The sequence below is a fragment of the Macrobrachium nipponense genome, chromosome 30, assembly GCF_015104395.2.
Source record: "Macrobrachium nipponense isolate FS-2020 chromosome 30, ASM1510439v2, whole genome shotgun sequence".
Lineage (NCBI taxonomy): Eukaryota > Metazoa > Arthropoda > Malacostraca > Decapoda > Palaemonidae > Macrobrachium > Macrobrachium nipponense.
In genome coordinates this window covers 3911287-3924526 of record NC_087218.1, presented here as the reverse complement: position 1 = coordinate 3924526, position 13240 = coordinate 3911287, and the positions used below count along the sequence as shown (strand labels likewise).

Genomic DNA, 13240 nt, shown 5'->3' with positions numbered 1-13240 from the left:
ATGTCTTTACCCATCCAACCTTTCTCATAGATAACATGTACAGGAGCTTTGCTCTTTGAGCTTTAGCATTCTTTATCGTACTATATATACTACTGTGCAGTGAGTTCTTCTTCTTGTGCATGACTGGAAAATTTAAGGTGTTGAGTCTAGTCCTCCTCTCATCAGAGTGACTGCTGTGAAGTTTTATAAGAATTTATGCTATTCAGTTTCCTTCCCCCACCTCCCCACCCGCGTCTCTCTCTCTCTCACTCTCTCTCTCTCTCTCTCTCTCTCTCTTTCTCTCTCTCTCAGCAAAACAGGAAAGCTCATGAAACCCAACGAGTTTATTTCGGGCAAAACATTCGTCACACCTCCGTGAAGAAATTAGAATTTCAAATTCGGTGAAGTTTTCGCTGCTTTGTCTTACAAACTGATCTGTGTGCGTTTGGCTCTGTGCCATTCATCCTTCCTTGTAATATAGGCATCTACCGAGCCACGTATGAGCCACGATTACTGCATGAATGCTTTCTGTCAGCCCCTGTGCCGTGGGTGTATGTGTGAAAAGGGCACGCAGCTATGTGCGTGAGGGAAGACAGACAAACATACTCCGCTGTATGTCCTTTAAAGCTCGCATAACTAAGAAAATGTCTTGAAAGTTGACGAGCCATCTCATTTGGCTGCATTCCGAAATCAAATGCCATCCACTGCAGACACAGCTAATAATCTTTCAATTATCATCAGCTTGTTGATGACGCGGTGCCTTAATGACAAGCTCCCAACGACTGCACTTTTTGCTGTTACCAATATTATTAATATCACTCTTCCTTACCGCCACCCTCACCAAATCTTACAGATCAATAGAACTCGCGCGTGCGATTCCGTTCCATTGGCCGTGACTTCAGCTGGTCTCACTGAATCGACTGAGCAGTGATACAAATATACTGTCAACTGTGAAGAAGGCTTAGCAATATATATGGTAATTATTTAATTTCAACAATATTCGTTGTCTCGTGTCATCTTCTGCCGATGTAAACAGAACACACACAGCCTTCCAAAGCCCGAACGTAGCGTCGTATGGGTGAAAGGGACGACTCTTGGGTTATGGGATGAGGGGGCTGGGGCGGGGGAAAGCCAGCATGCAACAAAGGCGTATCTCAGTGACAGGTGTTTCGTATCCCTGCCACGCTAACCTTTTCAATAAATGATTCCAGAGTTAGGACGCAGCTTACCAAGTTTGGTAAATTTGTCTCTCACGGGCTAATTTCGTAGAAGTTTATAGTCTGGACTCGTTAAATGGGCATCCACTCGTACTAGCGATGTTACAAAGCGCAACATGGAAATAGCGTCCACCTCGTCAGTAAAATTGGCGTCATATTAAAAACCTTTGTGTTGTGGGGAAAACAGTCTGCTGTTCGCTAATTACATTTGGAAAGACGCGTTTTATTGTGAACAAAGTTTGTAGAGATTTGGTAGTAAAAGTTTAAGCTGAAATGAGGAATGACGAGCTCACAGTGAACAAATCTTCAGCGACGCAGTTCGTGTATAAGCTTGATTGGTGGGGATTTAGCAGAAAACTTTTCCTGGTCAATTTTCCCTTTGAACTAAATAGACAATGGCTTAGTCTTCGCTTCACACTGTACTTGCCACTAGCCCAGAGAATTAGTTTCGAAGGTAATCGTGTTTGTGCAATGCAAAATCTCATTTGCAAAAAGAAAGAAAGAAAGAGAAAAAAAAAGGTCAACGCCTTAATGCTAAGCTGTTCGTACTTAACGTAGACACAGTAAGCTGCATTTGCGTTTACCTAGTGCAATACGCAGTATATTCATTCACTGCGTTTTGTACTATACACACACAAACACACACACACACACACACACACACACACACACACACACATATATATATATATATATATATATTATATATATATATATATATATAAAGTTTTTTTTGCCACGAAGGAAAAAATGAAAAAGCGAGATAGCCAAGTACTTCGGTCCTGTTCGGACCCTTTACTGAGGCAAACTGATTTTACAGAGGACAACTAGTCAAAAAGAAGGCTTAATATCCAAACTAACACTACAAGATTAGCATTAAGGGCGATTTCACTCTACAGAAAGGAGGAAACACCTGAGGGTAGCCACACCTTGGGGGACACACGCAGTAAACAAGTTATTCTTCCAGAAAACAGTACATTTTGAAAAAACACGGAAGCATATACAATTTGATATCATGAAATTTACACAAATTTTCCCAAAAAATTATTATTAATGAAAAGACGAAAGAAAATATAAATATATATATCGAGCAAGAGAAAGAGGGAGAGAGAATATCGAACCAGAGAGAGAGAGAGAGAGAGAGAGAGAAATAATAACTATAAACTTGTGGGACTAATTTATTAGTAGTTCATTTATTTTAAGGTCCTTCTTAAACATCTTACAAATATATGGGTCCAAACGGTACATTCCCAGACTAAGATTTAGGTTGTTTTTATTAGTGATTTGTATATTTGCCGATTCCAGTAAATTACTTGAAACAATCATTAGATCTAATAATTACCGAGGTATCACCCCAATTAATACAATGAGATTTTTCACTCAGATGGATAAACAGTGCATTTGAAGTCTGGGCTGTTCTAACTGAATACATATGCTGCATAATACGTACACATAATTTTTACTTGACTGACCAACGTAAAACGATGGGCAATCCTTACAAGGAATTTTGTAAATGATGTTGTTATTTGTTACGGGACTATTCTTAATTAGCATATCTTTAATGGTATTGTTATAAGAAAACACTACATTAACATTAAACGATTTAAATATTGATTTTATGGTTTCAAATCCACGAAAGTAAGGTAAGCTAAGTACATTTTTAGCCATATCTTTTTCATTAATAGCAACACTATAAAACTTTTTGTGAGATTTTTGATAACATAAATCAATTAAATGAGGTGGGTAGCAGAGATAGTTTCCTATCTTTTTTATGTATTCTATTTCTTGGTCAAGATATTGTGGACTCGTGATACGCAAAGCGCGTAGGAACATAGAAGAAAAAATTGAGATTTTAATATTAAGATGGTGGCCAGAATAAAAATGTACATATGTTGAAATATTTGTGGGTTTTCTATATGTATTAATAAATCTACGTATTAATAAATCTAGGAAAGGGATGACATTGTTATTTTCGATTTCAACAGTGAATTTTATGGATGGCACTAAATTATTCAATTTAGACAGTAAATCATTTACATTGATACCAACAGGTAGACTACAAGATATCATCGACATATCTGTACCATTTTAAGGGGACAAGTGTGATATTCGGGAGGTGTTGTCTCTCAAAAAATTCAAATATATAAGTGAAAGGAGAGGTGATAAAGGGTTACCCATGGCCATACCAAATATTTGTTGTTAATATTCTCCATTAAAAATAAATCTGCAATCACAAATACATAACTTAATCAAGGAAATTATGTGACTAACGGACATAGGCAATTCATGCAGTACAAGTTCATTACTTAAATATTCTAGCACAATGTCAATAGGGACTTTTGTAAACAAAGAACATACATCAAAACTGACAAAGATATCACTAGGGTTTAGTACAAAATAATTTAATTTTTCTACAATACCATTAAAGATATGCTAATTAAGAATAGTCCCGTAATAAATAACAACATCATTTACAAAATTCCTTGTAAGGATTGCCCATCGTTTTACGTTGGTCAGTCAAGTAAAAATTTATGTGTACGTATTAAGCAGCATATGTATTCAGTTAGAACAGCCCAGACTTCAAATGCACTGTTTATCCATCTGAGTGAAAAATCTCATTGTATTAATTGGGGTGATACCTCGGTTAATTGCTAGATCTAATGGATTATGTTTCCAAGAAATTTGTACTGGAATCAGCAATTATACAAATCCTAATAAAAACAACCTAAATCTTAGTCTGGGGAATGTACCATTTGGACTCATATATTTGTAAGAGTTTATGAAGGACCTTAAAATAAACGAACTATACTACTAATAAATTAGTCCCACATGTATATAGTTATTATTTCTCTCTCTCTCTCTCTCTCTCTCTCTCTCTCTCTCTCTCTCTCTCTCTCTCTCTTGCTCGATATATATATTTATATTTTCTTTCGTCTTTTCATTAATAATAATTTTTTGGGAAAATTTGTGTAAATTTCATGATATTAAATTGTATATGCTTTCGTGTTTTTTCAAAATGTACTGTTTTCTGGAAGAATAACTTGTTTACTGCGTGTGTCCCCCAAGGTGTGCTACCCTCAGGTGTTTCCTCCTTTCTGTAGAGTGAAATCGCCCTTAATGCTAATCTTGGTGTGTCAGTTTGTATATTAAGCCTTCTTTTGACTATGTTGTCCTCTGTAAAACAAAATCAGTTTGCCTCAGTAAAGGGTCCGAACAGGACCGAAGTACTTGGCTATCTCGCTTTTTCATTTTTTCCTTCGTGGCAAAAAAACCTTTATTTTAATACATAGCATCACGTTTTATATACTTCGTGATCAAGTATCTATATATATATATAATTATATATTTATAATATATATATATATGTGTGTGTGTGTGTGTGTGTGTGTGTGAGTGTGTGTGTGTGTGTGTTTGTGCGTGTGTGTGTCTGTATGTCCAAACTCACATAACCGGTCCCTTAATAGTCATTTTTAAATGACCCCTCTTCGAAAATACAGAAATTCTGTTAACATTTTCTACAACTTCTATTTGCTATCACCACTAAATATTGTAAATGTTGTACCATTTGTAAACACCGTCCACCGCACCTCCTTAACAGAGTTCACATATACACATCATTAAGACCCTGCAGTCCCACTACATTTGTTGCTTCTACTCTGTCATGTATAGTGAAGGTAAGTCTGCTTACTATGTTATGCATACATAACTGTTCCATTATCCACTGCCAATAAATTTACATTTGCAACCCAAAATATAGCCTGATATCTGCTATGAATCTAAATAATCCATCAGCTAGACGCGATGTTACACCACTGCTATCTTCCCCTTGAGTAGATAGAATAGAACAAGGTGTCCTAGTAAACCTGGGATACCTTTATTGTTTAAACCTGCTTCGTTACCTGACCCAGCACTCAGTCTTAACTAATCTATAAAACAATGTTTTTACTAGCAGAACAGTTTAATGTCAAAATGGTAGTTAATCAGTAATGAAGTTTCTCGTCAAATAAAATATTCTTCTCAGTTTCTAGATCAGTTTTAAAGTAAGCTCGGCTCGTGAGTGGTATATTCTTTTTTTAAATCTTATGTATTACACTGCCAGTTTCGGAACGTTAATCATGATCATGTAAATTTCCCTCCAGACGCGCCTGTGTAAGCAGCATGAACGCTCAAATATATTTTTGTTTACGTGCGAGAGAGAGAGAGAGAGAGAGAGAGAGAGAGAGAGAGACCAAAACCAGTAAATGCGAGAGTACGACGAACGGTCTCTCCCCGGGGAGTATTTGATCAGCTTCCTCAAATAAGCTTAATTTCATCGTTGGAAACTTGGGATATTTCAAACCGGAAGGGAGCAAAGTGATCTCCTGACAACTATAACTGGTTTTATTGTTATTTTCGAAGACTCACTCGCAAAGGCTCACACGTTCGGTGGTCGAGACATGTTTTCCCTGATTCATTCGCATAAAACCCATAACACACCGTTATAAAAGTGATGGTGTCCATCCATTATAGCCGCACTTTTAATAAAATTATAGGAGGCTCCGGTTAACCATGACGCTTTAAGCATCGTTCGTCAATTACAGTCATCGGAAACAGTTATTTTATTTTATTTTTTTAATTTGTCCCAAGCCAGAGTTATGTTACTTTCAATTTTTTTTTCTTGAGTCAAGCATGCATCACACAAATAATAATAAATGTGAGGTAGAGCAAGTTTATACCGTTGCGGACAACGGTATAAACTTGCAGTGTTATTACAAGCAACTGGCAGGGCGTTGCTGGAATCGTGACTTTTTGTGTCATGGACGCTGTTATGCCTAACAAACAAACAAACGCACATTCTTCATTTTTTTTTTCTAGATTTCCATCTGTTTTCGATCAGTAATTAACTGTCGAATATAGGCACCTTAAGAATGATCTTACAGTCTTTATTCTTTTGAAAGTAGGTCTATCCACATCAGATTTCTTTTGAAAGTAGGTCTAGTTTCTGATAGTAGGTCTATTCACATTAAAACTCTTATGAAAGTAAGTCTATTCACATTGAAATTCTTATGAGAGTAGGTCTATTCACCATACCTTCCACAATCAAGGATAGAATAAAAAATGTATCAATAGATTATATTTTTAAAAAATCAGACCTGCGGTGGAGATGCGTGGATACGAGTTAAATCAGGTGCTCTCATCCGGCTTACCGATTTGTATTTAGAGGCATCATGTCAACGGAGTAACATTTTGTTTGATTATGAAAATATGGCCATTATAGTAGGCAGTATAAACGGCGAATCATGGAACCAACGCGGCGGGAAAAAGAAAAGAAAGAGTCAAGATAGCAAGACACATGAATCTCCAAATGAGGCGACCAACGACTCTGCGCGCCTATGCAATGTCCAGGTCTAGGCCCAGCAACTGCCAATGTCTAGGTCTAGGGCAACCCAGGTCCCACTGAGCCGTTAACAGGGTCCGTGGTGACGAGTCAAAATGCTTCGTAGGTGCGGCCGTTAGCCGTTGAGCTTCTGGGGTGGAGTGACATCATAGGTGAACATAAGTATGAGCTGACGGACCAGCCAAGCCCGCATGTTGTCATAATATGCAAGGACGGAAGGGAGAGAAGTTCTTTACACTTTCACAGAATGTGAACAATCCCATTACTGCTATTGTTGCTGCTGCCTCTAATATTAATACTTTATACCAAACTGCAGCGTCCGTTTTCATATTTGTCCAGGGCAGGGTTGGTGATGGGCCTTGTCGGGGGTGAGGGAGGGATGGGCGAATATCGCTTTATGATTGCAAGTAACATTTATCATCACGCCCCAGTGCTTTTGGTTTATACCGTCTATTTCCATAATAATATCCTAGAATTTAAATTGGTGCTCTCTCTCTCTCTCTCTCTCTCTCCTCTCTCTCTCTCTCTCTCTCTCTCTCTCTCCGTGAAATGTTACCAAATATATGCAGTTTGTAAATATGCATGTATATGTATGAGATATGAATCATCAGTAAATGCTGGTGTGAATTCCCTTTGCCATTTATGCATCAGGGTCTTTCGTTTCTGTAGCATACAATAAGCATCTGTGAAACGAGGATAAAACGGGTGCATAAGCAAGATAAATTATTTACAGTAGACAGATAAGGCAGGCAGTAATTCACGATTAATTAATTCTAGATAAAAAAAGACTTCGTAACTGTAATGAGTGACGCAAGAGAAAAGAGAAAAAAAAAAAGACAGAACGTCCAAGGATGAAGGTTTTTCCTTAAGAGAGGCCTGAGGACGCGTTCCAGAATACGAAGCGAAAAGTTTAGTACGATACAGTTTAACAGAGTATCACAAGACGCATTGGTAATAACGACAAGTAACCGAAATGCTGACGGTTTATTCGGCCTAGGAAAAGCTTATAGACCCATTTTCAGTGACGGCGTTAACCCGTGGGATTATGGTATTTTGAAATACCCTGGCATTCATGTTGCTTGTAGAGTGTGATAGGTATACTTTTTATTTCAAGAGAAGCTTTTTTTATTTTTTTTTTATTTTTTTCAATTCATTCCCCATAGAAATTCATGATTGTCCGTTTTTCAATTTCCACTTCCGGCAGGACACAGAGGATATTTCAAAGGACACAAAGGATATTTCAAATAATATTTATTCTATATCTAGAAGATCCTGCTAAATCATTTTTCTTACGGTTGCATCACATTCATTCTTAAGAGTTCTCTATCTTCTGAGAGAGAGAGAGAGAGAGAGAGAGAGAGAGAGAGAGAGAGAGAGAGAGAGAAATGACGGTTTGCTTTTCCCGCATTTTACAATCAAACGTATCCCCATCTTCGCCTTCTCAAATAGATTCAGATGAATTTGAAGTCCTTTTAGTCTATTGTTGCTATCCAGTGTTAACCCTGGTTTTATTTTTTTCATTATTTAATCAAAAGGTCATTAATATTCAGACTGCGTGAGCAAGAGTTCGATTTTTTTTAAAGTTGTTCTTTCTCAAGAGATTCGAGTTTTGATGGCAAGGACATTGTATGTGTTTGTGTGTGTTTGTGTATATATTATATATATATATATATATATATATATATATATTCTATATATAAGCCCTACTTATAAATATAGTTCTGTTGTATGTCTACTTGTAAAACCTTGAGTATGGAAACGCATCTCATACGTTAATCAGGAAACGCCGCCATGTTTTCATAATCTTTACGGTCCCTTTCTCATTACTATGCAAGAAAGACTCCCTTTTTTTCTTTTACCGAGGAAGCTGTTCACATGAATTATTCGTTTTGTAAACAAGGGAGTCGCGAGGGGTTTGCAAAGGGCTTTATCAGGGCAGTAGTGAAAACGAATGAAGTTGCTGTACTAGACGGTGGAAAGATAGATCACAGTTTGTTGGAGTGGTGTACTGTGTAGGCCTAGGTCGGTAGAAGCCAGACTTTGGTGGCATCTCGGAGAGATTCATAAGACCTATAGACGTGGAAAGGTGAGGAACTGTTAGCAATTATACATCCACTCCCATACTTTAAGAAGTATTTTACAAAGGAAACTTCATCATGGAAGAATAAGGATATATCCTTTTAAATTGTGATAAATGCGTTCCTGTCAGAGATACCTTTTGTTGTAAAATTATCAAACATGTAGCAACGTTACCTAATCATACATTTTAGACATTTATACATGTAATATATTCATGGTCAAGAAAGAGACTTCTTCCAGACATACATATATACATACATTATATACGTACGTACGTACGTATGTATGTATGTATGTATGTATGTATGTATGTATATAGAAAGGACTGAACGAAACTAGAATGAACCTTCTGAGGACGAATAAGGCAGTGACTGCTGTTCTGTTTTTCTCGCAACCATCCCCATCTTTCAACAGCTCGTAGACGGGGTAGTGCCGTCAGTGTACCTCATGTGGTGCACTGTAGGCATTACTTAAGGTTCTTCGCAGAGTCCCTCCGGCCCCTAGATGCTATCTCTTTCGTTCCTTATACTTTACCTCCGTTCGTACTCTTTCTTCCATCTTACTTAAACATTTCAGTCCTTTATACTGTCAATCCGTTTCAGCTCTGAATGACCTCATAGGTCCCGGTGCTTGGTCCTTGGCTTAAATTCCCTCTCCCTTTCTCTCTCTCTCTCTCATCTTTAAACGGGCCATTGTTACAAAAAAAAAAAAAAACTTTGCTTGCTGAAAACTCATCTGCAACGAAAGAGACTCGGCGAGGAAGGAGCTCATCTCTTCCGGAGCTGTCCGTTAGGCTCCAAACGAGCCTTTGCAACATCATGTAAGCATGCAAGGAAACTGTTTCCTAATATTCATCCACCTTGTGCGTGGCTACCTTATAACCTCCTCCTCCTCCTCCTCCTCTCCTACCTTCTCCCTCACCACCACACTTGCACAACTTGGCGCGCTCATGGGAGAGAGGGGCTGTCGAGGGTAGTAGACCACGAGTAGACCCGGTGGGTTACAGAGTGTCTCCGAAGCAGAGTATATAACCATTTTAAACCTTTAGCATAGTTTTGAAAGAAACTCGCCAAAATGTGCACAACTGAGGCTTGCATGTTTTCGAATCTTGCTTTTGCAAAAATATACATACACAATATATGTGAATTGTGTGTGATTTTCAAGACAAAATTCAGAAAAACACAACAAACCTCAGTTGTGTACTTATTGGTGAGTGGTGTGAAAATGTGTGCTATAAAACATGGGCAAGAGGAAGGATTATATATTATATATTATATTATATTATTAATATATATAATATTATATATTATATTAGTTAAATTATTATATTATTAATATATATATAATTATATAATATATTATATATATCTATATATGTATATATATATAATTATATTATAATTATTCTATAATCTTATATTAATATATTATAATTATTATATAATATATTCTATATCTTATTATATATATATATACATATACATATGTTTCTATACTTCCTTTCATCCGTATAAAGATAAGTGCAAAATAGAGTAGAGAGAGCGAGAGAGAGAGCTCTTCCCTGTACTACCCCAAAGGGGAATAGCACCGTCAGTGCACCTCATGCTGTGCACTGTAGGCATGACTTAGGGTTCTTTGTAGCGTCCCTTCGGCCCCTAGCTGCATCCCTTTCCTTCCTTTTACTGTACCTCCTTTCATATTCTCTTTCCTCCCTTTCTCTCCTAACAATTGATTAATAGTGTAACTGATTTGAGATTTTCCTCCTGTTACACCTTTCAAACCTTTCACTGTAAATTTCCGTTTCAGCGCTGAGTGTCCCAGTGCTTGGTTAGCCTAAATCCTTAATTCAATTAAATTCAGTTCTATGTACGAGGACAGCCATTTTTACACAATGCTCTCCTGATAGTAAGACGAGTCTCTTAATTATGCGAAATATGCAAAAGTCAGGCTGGTTACGGTATTAGGGTATTTTGTCATATAATGTCAGCTGCTAAAAATGGATGACTGAGTTTTGTATTCATGGCAAATGAATACAAAATGTTATGCAGCTTATTAGATGTGACGAGGGTATGATGTAGGATTTCAAGGGGTAGGGAGTGATTACTCCCTTCAAATTTCGAGAAGTAAGGCCATATGCTCATATTTTCAAAGAATAGGGACGATAATGAAAGGTTATGCTTACTAATGCAATTGTTATGTTAGGTGCTTTTAAGAAGGTATTAGTTTTTAGTACGAGGGGAAAATGGTCACAGTTTTTATTTTATTTTTTATATTCTTTTTTATATTTCCTTTAACTGAGGATGAACTGTGTCGGTTGTTAATTTAAGCTTAGTTTAACAACTAAATAACCTAAAATTTCTTATCACTAGAAAGGCAGGTTTTATTTTATTTTTTTTTATCAACGGCAGTCATGCAACTATTGTTTTGTTTAAAAATTAAATAACTTAAACTCGACTAGAAAGGCTTCAGATAGAAACACTTGCAAAAAACAGCAAGTTACTGGCATGCGCCAAATAAAGTAACACGTCAGCAAAAACAGCAAGTTATTGACATGTGGCAATTAAAGTCACGCGTCCAAATGTCCTTTGCCAAAAAAAAAAAAAAAAAAAAGAAAAAAAACTTACGCCAAAATCGGGCCCCAAAACGTCAACGCCAGAGAGTCACATTCTGTGCTTTGTTCAAGTGAGAAGTCCATTATAACATTTCGATTTAGCGGATAAGTGAGGTGTTCTGGAGGGCCGCCGAGTTCCTGATGATCCTCGAGTCATGGCGTTGTGTCGTGGCCAAGAGACGCCCTTGGTAGGCGACGGTTTCCTCTATTATGGAAGTTTACGCGGACCATTTTTTTTAGCGCCACACTTACACAACTTTACTCAGAGCTTGAGCAAATATGTGACCCGGTGTAAGTGCTCTATATTTTAAGTTAATTGCGGGGAAAGTCATAAACTAGGTTATTTTTTCTCTTAAAATGTGGAAGGAACGGTAGGTAGTACTACCTACCCGAGATGGCTCCGAAGAGCTTAACGTTTTCAGCGCTGAAGGAGTAGAGGTCGAAGTATATATCTTAGTTTAACCAGACCACTAAGCTGATTAACAGCACTCCTAGGGCTGGGCCCAAAGGATTAGATATTTTTACGTGGCCAGGAACCAACCTAGCAACGGGAGGTACTACAGCTTATTGTGGGATCCGAACCACATTATATCGAGAAATGAATTTCTAATAACCACCAGAAACAAATGCCTCTCATTCCACGTTGGCGGAGCTGGGAATCGAACTCGGCACTACCGAATCGGCAGGCGAGCACATAACCCACTCGTCCAGCGAGGAATGTCCTGGATTCCGCTGTTATACGGCGTTCCATTTTAACCACGATAATCCTGAACACACTCCTGTCATTATTAGCAGTAACGAGGAAAGGTCCAGCATCTTCAAAGGCAGGAAAAAAACGCGATAGCTAACAAAAGATTTCAATGTCTGCAGAACTGTAATGGTTTAATGGCTGATTCTAGTAGGTTCGCTTCGTCTGTCCTTTATAATGGTCTCGGCTAACAATGTGTTCACAACCCTTTCCTTCGCCTTTAATGGCAATCAATCTCCCTGATTCGATTTTGTTTCCAAACATGTAAGCCTCGCGAGTCCCAGCTCATCGCCATCGAACATCCAAAAGAGACATATCTCAACTATATGACAACAGTTACTAAAGATATACTCATAAAACAGTTAAGTCTATCTTAGTTTAACCAGACCACTGAGCTGATTAACAGCTCTCTAAGGGCTGGCCCGAAGGATTAGATTTTTATTTACGTGGATATACTAGATTCACGTCACCCACGCTTCTGATTGGCAGTTGACAAGCCAATCACAGGGCTGGAAACTCTGTCTCTCTCGAGAGAGTTCACATAGGCAGGGAGGTAGCGATTAAAAGCCTTGACTGCTCCCGATGATCGAAGTTGCTATTCTTCTGGATGGAACGATGAGAAGTAAAAATTGGCGGGTAAATAAGTTGAGAAGAGAAGGAAAAATGAACTGACAAATAAGTAAAAGCTGCATAGGAAAGAGAAAGTTAATGTTAAAGCATATATACATTAACAAAGGAAGGCGAAATTGAAAAGAAGAAGTATACGCAGAAAATAGAACACAACATTAATGAAGAATGTATTATGCGCTGAAAAGGGTGGAAAAAAATCACTTGAAAGGGAAGTATACGTTGAGGAGAGACGGCAAAATTAACCGGAAAAGAAAGAATGCATTAATAAGGGAAGGCAAGATTGATAGAAAGTGAGGTATAGAATGTAAATGTATAGAAAATTCATTGAAAAGGGAGGCAGAAATGAACGGAAGAGGTTGTATTCATTGAAAATGCGAGGCACAAAAAGGAAACGCGTTGAATGAAAAAGAACTATGTTTAAGAAAAGGAAGGCAAAATAAAACGAAAAGGAAGTATATACTGAAAAGGAAGGATACAGTAAAAAGGTGAGGCAAGATGGACGAAAAAGGGAGTATTCAATACACTGCAGAGAATGGCGTATTTGCTGAAAAGAGGCAGTTAACACAGGAGAGTAAACTATTAAGGTGGCCATTTGTCAG

The 13240-nt window shown here is 37.7% G+C and overlaps 1 protein-coding gene across 1 annotated transcript in view; it reads left to right on the top strand.

The window, feature by feature from the left end:
- The first annotated feature begins 8525 nt into the window (after positions 1–8525).
- The window catches only part of LOC135202234 (uncharacterized), a 195573-nt gene continuing 190858 nt past the window's right edge, over positions 8526–13240 (top strand). The window contains exon 1 of the mRNA XM_064231508.1: positions 8526–8659. The gene's annotated coding sequence lies outside the window, so the exon portion shown is untranslated. The remainder of the gene's footprint in view (positions 8660–13240) is intronic.